Below are 12,254 nucleotides of genomic sequence, written 5' to 3' on the forward strand. Positions count from 1 at the left end.
GACAGACAGACAGACATAGCGCACACTCGAATATATGTGTATATAATAGATGAACACATGTCGATCCGGTAATGCAAAATATCATACAATTCTTAAAAGTCGACGTGATCAACAATATATCACATAATATATCACCAAACACTATAACAATCCTCTCTGACATCAAAAAGACATCATAATTATCAAAAGAACGAAGAAAATTATTATGAAATTCTAAGTATCAATTATTACTTCGCCTCGCAGTCAATCACAAAGTACTCCCAAACACCTGGGGACCTTCTGAAATAAAGTCATGTCGTCCTTAATTGACACTGCAGTGAATTAAATTTAATACCGCATCGAATAGTGCAGGGCGATGCGTGCTTTTGTGAGGGTAATATAAAGTACATAATTTAAAATGCAGAAAAAAACAACCATATGCGTTTAGTGTTGTTTCAACGTATTAATTAAATTATTAGGAGTACATATCACAAAAAAATTCAAACGCATTGAAAGAATAGCATAAATGTTATGTATTAAAAGTTTCTAATCAGTCACTGAATTGTCATTAAAAATTACTGGCGAATCTAGAAAAAAAACCCAAACCATTTGGTCAAAGGGAAACAATCAGTATAATTTAATATGACTCTAATAGTCGGAATTTTGGGCCATTTTAAATTTTAAAAAGGAAAAAAGGAAAAGCAAAATTGTGTTAGTGAATAGCATTCTGTCCTGAATATACATTTCAGGTTTTTTATTTGGTTCTTGTTGTATTTAGCACCTGGTACCAAGGTTACGAAGTGACTGAGGTGATGTATCTGACTCGAGATATCTCAGTCTACTTCGTCAAAATTAATATCTCCCCATTACGCCAGTTCATTTTCACAATCGTAGAAATGGAAGCCATTGTAGGGATGACGCGCTACCAATATTGCTCTTGGAAACCGATAAATTTTATCCACATTGCACCATTACGATCCTTATATGTTAGTTTTATTTTAAAAGACAAATGTATCATCTAGCTAATGAGCATCAGTTAATAATCTTGTCTGCATTGATTCAACTTAAAACTATTGTCTGATCGGTTGTCAGGTGGAATTTTCGAAAATTCATAAACATTTAAAAAAAATTCTAATTAAATATTTCGTGAAAGGGCAGACTAGATTTTTTTAGTGTATGAAGACTATAAACCCTAGTAATCACACACAAAAAATTAGAATTTTCGAAGATATGTATTTTCATCATCCAACTTGAAAGACTGTCGTCAAGTACTTTCAGTAAAAAAAAATAGCTATTCGAACACACCTTCTCTGTTTTTGTGACTCATTAGATAGGTATTTCACTTGACCCATATATTTCATCTTTTAGTACTGTGATTCTTTTGTGTTATAAAGTCAATCTGTAGCTTTAATATATAAAAATGATAGAATCTGAAGCGAGACGCTGTATGAAATATTCTTACTTTGTACGATATCAAGACAAAATACTCAACTCAAACACGCCCTAACATAAAAAGGTGTATTCGATTTTCTCTTTTTGTTACCCATTTTTGGATTTTTTTCTTCAGTCACATAATGGAAGGGCAGACACGAAAATTACTGAACTAATAGATTGATATGGTTTCCGTCCTTGGTAATTTTTTCATAAAAATCGGAGGTTATGCATTTTCTTCATCCAACTTGAAAGATACCCATGTCGTCGACTTGATATCTAATTGTTCTGCTTAACTATGTACTAGACAAATTGAAAACTTATGCAAATGGTGTTTTTAAAATAAAACACCTCGTAATTGAGAAGAAAACTGCAATTTTGTTTGTTTCTATTAACTTTTAAAAATTTTGTCACTATAGTAAACAATACAGTAAACATTTATCGCCTTCTCTAACAAAGAGCTTCGATTCTTTTGTTCTATTAGAGCTTTCTTACAAATTGACGAAAGGTACGAACGAACGTAAAGGGACACTGGGGTAAAGCTGATGACCGTAACTGCATTCACGGTCATCCCAAGATGTCGGATGAAAAATTAGGCCAGTTTCTGTATTGTCTGTTAAAGTGTTTCTATATCATTTTCTTTACAAATCATACATTGAAACGATGTAAATTTATAAAAGAATCACTAGGAAATCACTAATTACTTCCGAGAAATGTGCATGAAACGGGAAATTCGATTTGAAAAAATCGTTCAGATGACCGTAAATCATAATCAAAATATTTTCAAGATGACCGTAACATAAAACAAGGATGACCGTGATTGGTAAAAAAGATGACCGTAACTTGTAAAGGATGACCGTAAATTGTAAAGACTGACTGTTACAGTAATTTATATAGGACGACCGTAACTCTTATAGGATGACCACCAATTCTAAGAAATATCCGTATTGTATTCAAAGCTTTTTTGTTGAGTTTGTCGATATCAATAGGGGATCGGTTAGCAGATATAAATATGTTTCATAATTTTTTTTAAAACTATAATATAATTGGCCGTATTTTGGATTTATGACAATGATAGTAAATTGTATATTTCTCGTAAATAATGAAATATTTATTGATAACGACGTTAAAATTTTAATACAAATTGACAGCGATACGACGAAAATTTAAAGAAAAATGAATGTGTCCCTAGTACACGGATGCCTCATCTACACTATCATTTTCTATGTTTATTGGACTGTGAAAATGGGATAAAACTGTAATTTGGCATTAGAATTAAAAAGATCATACCATAGGAAAAATGTATACTAAGTTTCAATTTTATTTAACTTGAAGCTGGACAAGCGGACAAACAAACAGGCGAACAGACGCACAGACCAGAAAAACATAATGCCAATAAATGGAGCATTAAAACATTAATAATACATACGAATATTTGGTAATCGAGTCTGTGTATGGTTCCAGAGGGCAGATTAAAATCTTAATTTGTCTTGATATATGCAGGCGGAAACACTTTTGAAATAGAACCTCTTTGTTTATTGAGAAAGCGATAAATGTTTACTGTAATGTTTGATATAGTAACAAAATTTTAAAAAGTTAATAGAAACAAATAAAACGACAATTTTCTTCTCAATTACGAAGTGTTTTACTTTAAAAACACCATTTGCATAAGTTTTCAATGTATCTATTACATAATAATGCAAAACAATAAGATATCTAGTCGACGACATCTATAAGTTGGATGTAGAAAATGCATTATCTCCGATTTTTTTTTTACCACGGACGGAGAACATATCAATCTTTTAGTTCAGAAATATTCGTGTCTGCCCTTCCATTATGTGAATCAAGAAAAAATTCCCCAAAATAGGTAACGATTGTATCGAAAAGAGAAAATCGAGTGCACCTTTTTATGTTAGGGCATGTTTGGGGTGTATATTTTGTCTTTAAAACGTACAAAGCAAGAGTATTTGATATAACATCTGGCTTCAGATTCTATCATTTTTATATATCAAAGCTACAGGTTGACTTTATATTGTAAAACAATGACAGTACGAAAAGATGAAATATATGGGTCAAGTGAAATACCTATCTAATAAATCACAAAAACAGAGTAGGTGTGTTCGAATTGCCATTTTTTTCTAAAAGTACTTGACGACAGTCTTTTAATTTGGATGATGAAAATGGATATCTTCAAAAAATTTGATTTTCTTGTGTGTGATAACTAGGGTTTATAATCTTCAACCACTGAAAATGTTTAGTCTGCCCTTCCACGAAATATTTAATTAGAATTTTTTAAGTTTAATCAATGCAGACAAGATCATTAACTGATGCTCATTAGCTAGTAGATGCATTTGTCTTTTAAAATATAACTGACATATAACGATCGATCGTAATGGTGCTATGTATGTGGATAAATTTATCAGTTTTCAAGAGCAAAATTGGCAGAGAGTCATCCCTACAGCGGCTGCCATTTCTACGATTGTGAGCATGAACTGGCGTAATAGGGAGATAATTTTGAAGAAGTAGAATACCGACTATATGAATAACATTTCTGTGTATATACAAATAACCAACAACGTCCCCCCTTGTGATACGCTATTCGCACAAGACTATTTAAGGATCTGTTGCTGGAGCTCACCTTCACTGTTTAGTCGTATGATATTTTCAAAATATTTCTGTTATTTTATTTGTACGACAAAATGGAAGACGATATAATATCAATTGATGTACATGCATTGGCATTTTTAAAAATGTGTATTTATTATATGTCATTAAGGTTCATCATAACCTTTTGGCTAAAATGGCCGTATTTACACCCCAAATTTTACTCTGAGTACAGACTAACCTATACACCTGCAACAGTTTTAGGGGATGGCAGGAACTAGATATATAAATTTTAAATGCATTTTATGTTTCAGAAAATTATAAACTTTTCTAGATTTTGCTATTCATTTTTTTTCGTTCCTGCAGAAGGTGCAAAAATTAACTAAGTAGTGAAAACGATTGAGAAGCTCCCCTCATATAATCAATGTTGTGAGTAGTATTGATTTAAATGGACAATAGATAGACAATAGACACCTGTAAACAATAGGTGATTTAACAGGTTTAAACTGTGTAACTGAGTGGACCGTATCAAATGAAACTCGGGTGTTTGTTTATTTTGCTATCTTCTGCAGACTGGAAAAAAAATGAACATAAAAATCCAGATAAGTTTTTAATTTTCTGAAACGTAGACTTCATATAACTTTTATATATCTAGTTCCTGCCATGCCTTAAAACTTTCCTTGGTGTACCAGTTTGTCTGTACTCATAGTAATTTTGGAGGTGTAAACACGGCCATATTTTTCAATTCCTTATGATGAACCTTAAAAGTAATCCCAGAAATAAAAAAATAAAATCTTTTGTCGAGCAGTTGCATGGAGGCTGTGCACCGCTTTTTTCATTATACTTGTAAAGTGTCATTTTATCGCGCTTTGTTAGCATGTTTTCCCTACCTGTTCATTTGCATGTCTTTGCAAATTCATTTAAAAAAAATTAAACCCTCTACTGTAAAAAAGATACATGTGGTAATCTTTGCATTTCAAGCACGTCTTATTTTCTTCTACCTATAGGATAATACTCTCATATTAATATGTTTATACCAACACGATTAATCATTTGATACAAAAAGGTAGTTATATAAACACGGATATTTCTTAGAATTGAGGGTCATCCTTTAAAAGTTACGGTCATCATTTACAAATTACGGTCATCATTTACAAATTACGGTCATCTTAAAAGCAATTACGGTCACCCTTGTTATGAATCGCTGATTCTGTTACGGTCATCTCGATTGTGATTTACGGTCATCTGAGCGATTTTTTCAAATCGAATTTCCCGTTTCATGCACATTTCTCGGAAGTAATTAGTGATTTCCGAGTGATTCTTTTATAAATTTACATCGTTTCAATGTATGATTTGTAAATAAAATGATATAGAAACACTTTAACAGACAATACAGAAACTGACCTAATTTTTCATCCGACATCTTGGGATGACCGTGAATGCAGTTACGGTCATCAGCTTTACCCCAGTGAAGGGAGCACGTATTTCATTTCCACAATAACAGTTACAAGAGTCTTTGTTTTATCCAGTAAAACAGCATTCTTTTCTAAATCAAGTTTATTTTTCAAAAATAATGATATCGTAAATAATACACGATTTTTATATGATCAAACAGAGAAAAATAGTGTCAAATACACTTACGTCCGATACGTTACTGACGTAAACCACGAGTACACACATTTCCGCGGGATTTTTTTAAGCACGAGTTTCACGATTAACATTTCAATGGCATTATTGAAGCTCGTTAGTCTAAATTTAACGACAAGATTCACATTTATTTTTATTTTTTATAGTAAACTTTCAGCAAATTGTCAAAGTGGAATATCGAGATTTGCTAAAAAAAAAATATGCTACAATGTTTTCAAAAAGAAATGTTAAATAAATCTAGAAAAACAGATTTTGTATATCAAGAAAATAAATCTACAATTTTGTGGATTTTATGATGATTTTATATTTAACAGTACACATGTTTGGAAGATAGACGCAAAGTTGTCACTTATCGTCCAGTGGCTAATATTTCATGAAGGTTCAGGACAATAGGCAAAACGTAATTATACACTAAAACAACCCTTCAATTGCTCCGGTGTATCATATATACACATTAAGGGGGGAGCAATGAATATTACCAGGGGAGAGGCGATGATTCAAAAGTTATTAAACGAGCACCAGCATATGGCATAGTTTGAAGATCATCTTGTTTTCTTCATTTTCATTTTATTATTTTGAGCGTTGTAAATTTTGAATCAAGGAAGTATTTGCGCTTTGATTTTTCTCATTTTTCTGTAAGGGAAGAAGACAATGTATTTGCTTTGACTTTTTTTAGGTTAAACAGTGCAACATTGTATTATTGAAGAGGGCCGGTTTTTAGTCTATTAGGGAAATGTTTTCGTCTGACTACTCTATATTTAGGATATTTTGAAGTGTTATCTCCTACGACCTGGTGGTATCATATTTTAACCTATCGTACGTCCCAAAATCCTAAATATATCCCAAGAAAAATCCAATTTTATAAGTGTCGTTGCATGTAGGATAATTGTCCAAAGTTCCACGACTATAATTATTTAAATATGTCAAAAGAAAGGATCCCTTAAACGAGTCTTACGTTTGATTCGTCAAGCATACGTACCTTTCGTCAATTTGTAAGAAAGCTCTATTTCAACCTGGTTTCCGACTGATCTGAGGGCATTTCAATTCCCGCACGTGGCAGGTGCGCTCGACGCCAATCAGTCGGAAACCCGGTTGAAATAGAACAAAAGAATCGAAGCTCTTTGTTAGAGAAGGCGATAAATGCTTACTGTAATGTTTACTATAATGACAAAAATTTTAAAAGTTTATAGAATCAAACAAAATTACAATTTTCTTCTCAATTACGAATTGTATTATATTGTAAAAACACCATTTGCATAAGTTTTCAATTTATTTAGTACATAGTTAAGCAGAACAATTAGATATCAAGTCGACGACATGGGTATCTTTCAAGTTGGATGTAGAAAATGCATAACCTCCAATTTAATTTTTTTTTTACCACGGACGGAAAACATATCAATCTATTAGTTCAGTAATTTTCGTGTCTGCCCTTCCATTATGTGACTCAAATAAATTCCAAAAAATGGGTAACAATTGTATCGGAAAGAGAAAATCGAATGCACCTTTTTATGTTAGGGCGTGTTTGAGTTAAATATTTTGTCTTGATATCGTACAAAGCAAGAATATTTCATACATCGTCTCGCTACAGATTCTATCATTTTTATATATCAAAGCTACAGGTTGACTTTAAAACATAAAAAAGTCACAGTACTAAAAGATGAAATATACATGTATGGGTTAAGGTTCATCATAACCTTTTGGCTAAAATGGCCGTATTTACACCCCAAATTTTACTCTGAGTACAGACTAACCTATACACCTGCAACAGTTTTAAGGGATGGCAGGAACTAGATATATAAATTTTAAATGCATTTTATGTTTCAGAAAATTATAAACTTTTCTAGATTTTGCTATCCATTTTTTTTTTCGTTCCTGCAGAAGGTGCAAAAATTAACTAAGTCGTGAAAACGATTGAGAAGCTCCCCTCATATAATCAATGTTGTGAGTAGTATTGATTTAAATGGACAATAGATGGACAATAGACACCTGTAAACAATAGGTGATTTAACAGGGTTAAACTGTGTAACTGAGTGGACCGTATCAAATGAAACTCGGGTGTTCGTTTATTTTGCTATCTTCTGCAGACTGGAAAAAAATGGACATCAAAATCCAGGTAAGTTTTTAATTTTCTGAAACGTAGACTTCATATAACTTCTATATATCTAGTTCCTGCCATGCCTTAAAACTTTCCTGGATGTACCAGTTTGTCTGTACTCATAGTAATTTTTGAGGTGTAAACACGGCCATATTTTTCAATTCCTTATGATCACTGTGTATCATCGCCACCGGAAATTGGGTACTAACGAAGCGGAGAGAAATAGAAAAAAAAGTAAACAAGTTAAGAATTCATTCAATTTAGAGCATTTCCACTCATTGGATGAGGGTGCCGCTTAAGAAATGATTTTCTGATATATAATTCTTTAAATTATTAGGCAGATAAGTACAAAATTAATACAAGATTGTGTGTAATACTCCAAAACTTGCCACTTAGTACCGGAAAATTTCGAGGTCGATCGACCTCTGTCGCCCCATTCTCAAGATATTGAACTGTTTTTCATTATTTTTCCAGACACGTTTTTAGATTATTATAGTGTGGCATCATATTTACTGAAATTTGTTGTCAAAAACATGTTTTTTAAAGAATATGAACAAAAACATTGTTTGTTTGTTGTACGGCGAATTGCAGAACGTTGTACGGCGAATTGCAAAATAACAACTTTTGTCTGTACGGCGTCTTGCAATATATTATAATTTTAAGAGTAAATTAATCACTGTTTAAATAATATCAAGTGACGATATTTTGTTGATATCAAAGCTTTACAGGCTTACAAATATACAAAATGTCTTACTTATCAAATATTATTAAATATATGCCGTTAATTCAGTTCAGAAGGTCTCGTTGCGTACCGCTTTTCGATTTTGTACAAAAAGGTTTTTTTCAACCATATTATCCTAAATACATTTATATATCGTTATACTACTAACGACTGTTTTCTTATTTGTTGTTAGGTTGAATTGTATAAGTTCAATAAAATAAACCGTCCATTCCTCTTTTGTTGGTGCTAGCTTCTTTTTTTTTTTTTAGATAAAAACAGTGGAGATGAGGTATGATAGCAAATAAGATAAATATCCACCACACGCAAGTACCACAGGCACTTGTCTCAGAAATTTTTTTTCCTATATTAAGGTATATAGGAAATTTTTTTTCTGAGACAAGTGCCTGTGGCAAGTACCATATTTTTTTTATTGACACATGGACAGACAATTGAACGGATGGAAAAGCAGACGGAGTGATCGACTCCAAGAAAAAGGACTATGTCATGAATAATCGAAAATGCTTCAAACAGCAAAAGGGAGGCTTCTTCTGGTTATGTATATTGTTGAGTATGGTCAAGGAAATAAGTTAAGAACTTATAAATTGTTTAAATTTTCATACTCTACTGAACAATATTTGTTGCAAAATATACCTATTCGTTATCGCAGTGCATTTGCGAAATTTAGATGTGGAGTAGCACCTTTAAAAATTGAAACTGGTCGTTACGAAAGATTAGATTTAGATAAAAGATTATGTTTCAATTGTGATAATATAGAAGATGAAAAACATGTATTGTTAACATGTCCATTATATGAAGATTTAAGGCAGTCTTTATTTATTGATATAATTCAACATAATGATATGTTTTTAACTTTGTCAGATGATGAAAAATTTATATTTTTGTTCAAAAATGAAAATGTTTGTAGTTCTGTTGCCAAAACCTGCAATAATATTTTATTACGACGAAACAGTATCTTATACTGTTAAAAATCAAACTGTTTCAGTTATTTTTATTATGTACATGTACAAAATGTATTAGGTTTTATCCTTGGATGTGCATGGTGATATTGCACTTTTATGTTTTGTATAAATAACAAAACTTATGTTTTAATTCTGTTGTTTTAAAATTGTATATAACAGTCTCTCATAGTTCTTTTAAGAATGGCACATGCATTCTAAATTTTATATTGTCTACTTGATATTATATTGTGTTTATACTTGTATGTATGTGGTGAGACTTTAATAAACTATTGAATCTGAATCTGAATCTGAGTAAATGTTTTATGTCAATCAGTCGTAGTAAACTTGGGTTATCGCCATGACGTAGGAAAGTGTAACAAACAGTTAGAATGAGTGAATACTATAGGGCGTGAACATTATTTTTTTTATGGCGGTAGCTCTTTTAAATTATGGTTACATCTCAGTCAGGGTATTCATACGACTCATTGCTTACATCATTTTATTAAAAGGAATTACGAAGGTTTACTCATTTTTATTTTAAATCATCAAAACCAGTGTATAAATCAGAAAGTAACATGTAAGGTGTCACAAGTTGAAGCGCTCTTTCATCTCCAAGTCCCAATTAAGAACTCTGAGCTGATATAAAAAAGCCTTGGTCCATCTTTACATTTCTGAAGTCTTAGACTAGCAAATTTGACATCAATTTGAGAACCAAGTCATCATTGTTCGGCCTCTTCTACCAGGCCACACGGTTCAGTTATTTTACGAATTGCAAAATGTAAAGGTACTTTATATATTTCACGATTCCGTCCAGGTACTCAGGGTCAATATAACTTATCAAACATTCCACATACTTCTGAATTATTTTCATCATAGGACTGACCAGGGTTTTAGCTGGATAAGAAGTGGCCTTTCCTTATAACATTTTTGATATATAACAAATAGAAGGCAGATATAACTACATTGGTTAGACGTATAAAGAGGGGTACGAGATATCTCTAAACATGTTTAACACTGCCTCATTTGTTGCACCTGCATGACCCAACTTGAGTCTGTAACCTTTGCTACATTTTTATATAGTCTTGTATTTATTTCATTTTTTAAATTTTGGTTCATTTATATGTTTCAAGAAACAAACATTGAACTTCTACCCCCTTTTCAGTGGCGGACCGAGAGGAGATAGGGTTCCAGGGGTTTGGAACCCCGCCATTTTTTTTGGCCGAACAATGCATTTGAATGGGAGCATATAGTTGGAACCCCCCCCCCCCTTTTACTCTGGGTTGGGAACCCCCCTTTTTTTAAATGGCTGGATCCGCGCCTGCTTTTTGTAGTTAAATGATTGATCATGATCACTTAGGAGACAGCTTCGGGTGTATCAATACACAGTTACAAGTTTAGTTTCGCATTATAGCCATGGTGAATTTTCTAAATATGAAAGTTTTTGTACAATTGAATTGATTTTTAGATAGTTGAATAATAATATAGCCTTCCTAGTGGGTTTATATGAACATTTAGATTGTTTTTAACATGTTTTAGAAGCCATTTTACAGTTTGAACGTCCATACGTTCCTATCCGTACCGCCATAGATTTAAAAAATTTGTATTGTTTTTCAACAAAGATTTGACGCTCGATCTTTTCAATTCAATTTTATGGAAAAAACGCAGAAATGCATATATTTTTTTTTACCTTTTGATAGATATATGTCTATGGTTTCAGGAAAGGTTTCACTCTTATTGATTGACATTTTCCTTTGGACCAAATTTTTGAGATCTTTGTGACATGTTCAACCCTATCTTGCAATATTTGGTGTCAAATAAATGCTGATTGTTGCCATGGTTACACAAAAAAAAATTATATTTCACAATTATTACTATTGGAAATCAAATCTATGGACGATTCTCTTTCCATAAATATACACATGCATAACTCAAATAGTAAGCCTTATTTATTAGGAAGGAAGGGAAAGAGGGTGTTTAAAAATTATGAGTGTCAATTCTAAGTTTTTTCCTATCTGTGAATTGACACCCATCCTAGTGAATAATCTTCTCATTGCGTTGGGTAGTTTCTTCTATTTGGTCGGGCTTCTGTTTCTTCGACATTTTCCTCATTTCCATTCTCAATTTTATCAAGGATTTACCATACTCAAAGATTTTTTACTTTGCGGAAGCAACGTAAAAAAAGGAATGGACACCAAATTTGCATGTGATTCTTGTAAATTACAGTTAAGATTAGTTAACAGAGAAAATAATGTAAAAAAACATGTGAACACTTAAGTATTAAGTAACAGATAACTGGAATCTCAATTTCAAATAAACAGTTAACAACATTGCAAATTTTAACAAAACAGATTACAGACAGTGGGTCGAGCAGTTAAGGGTTTTTAAATTTATCAGTCAAATAACAGTTTTAAACAAATTAAAACCTTGAAAAAGACAAAAACAGTTTAATTTAAAAGGGAACCCCCCTCCCCCACCCCTTAGATATTTGAACTTTTAATACAATATTTTCTTTGAAAGGACGGTAAATAACTATTCTAAAATTAGCAAGTTGCCATACAGTTAAAAACAAGTTGCCATACAGTAAATTTGTCAACACGAGCAAGTTGCCGTACACTAGACTTTATTTTTCATGGTCTATATTCTTTAAAATACATCTTTTTGACAACAAATTTCAGTAGATATGATGCCACACTATAATAATCTAAAAACGTGTCTGGAAAAATAATGAAAAACAGTTCAATATCTTGAGAATGGGGGGATAGAGGACGATCGACCTCGAAATTTTCCGGTACTAAGTGGCAAGTTTTGGAGTATTACA

General features: G+C 32.1%; 1 protein-coding gene across 7 annotated transcripts in view; it reads right to left on the minus strand.

The window, feature by feature from the left end:
* The window catches only part of LOC139523260 (uncharacterized), a 48,081-nt gene that overhangs the window by 28,426 nt on the left and 7,401 nt on the right, over positions 1–12,254 (minus strand). For 2 of the 7 annotated variants that reach the window (XM_071317115.1, XM_071317117.1), the window contains exon 1: positions 6,641–6,787. The exons of 3 other annotated variants lie outside the window; for them this stretch is intronic. The gene's annotated coding sequence lies outside the window, so the exon portion shown is untranslated. Of the gene's footprint in view, positions 1–6,640; positions 6,788–12,254 lie in introns of those variants that run through there. 2 more of the 7 variants (XM_071317120.1, XM_071317118.1) reach the window with 2 other exon arrangements.

Source organism: Mytilus edulis, chromosome 5 (assembly GCF_963676685.1).
Source record: "Mytilus edulis chromosome 5, xbMytEdul2.2, whole genome shotgun sequence".
Classification (NCBI taxonomy): Eukaryota; Metazoa; Mollusca; class Bivalvia; order Mytilida; family Mytilidae; genus Mytilus; species Mytilus edulis.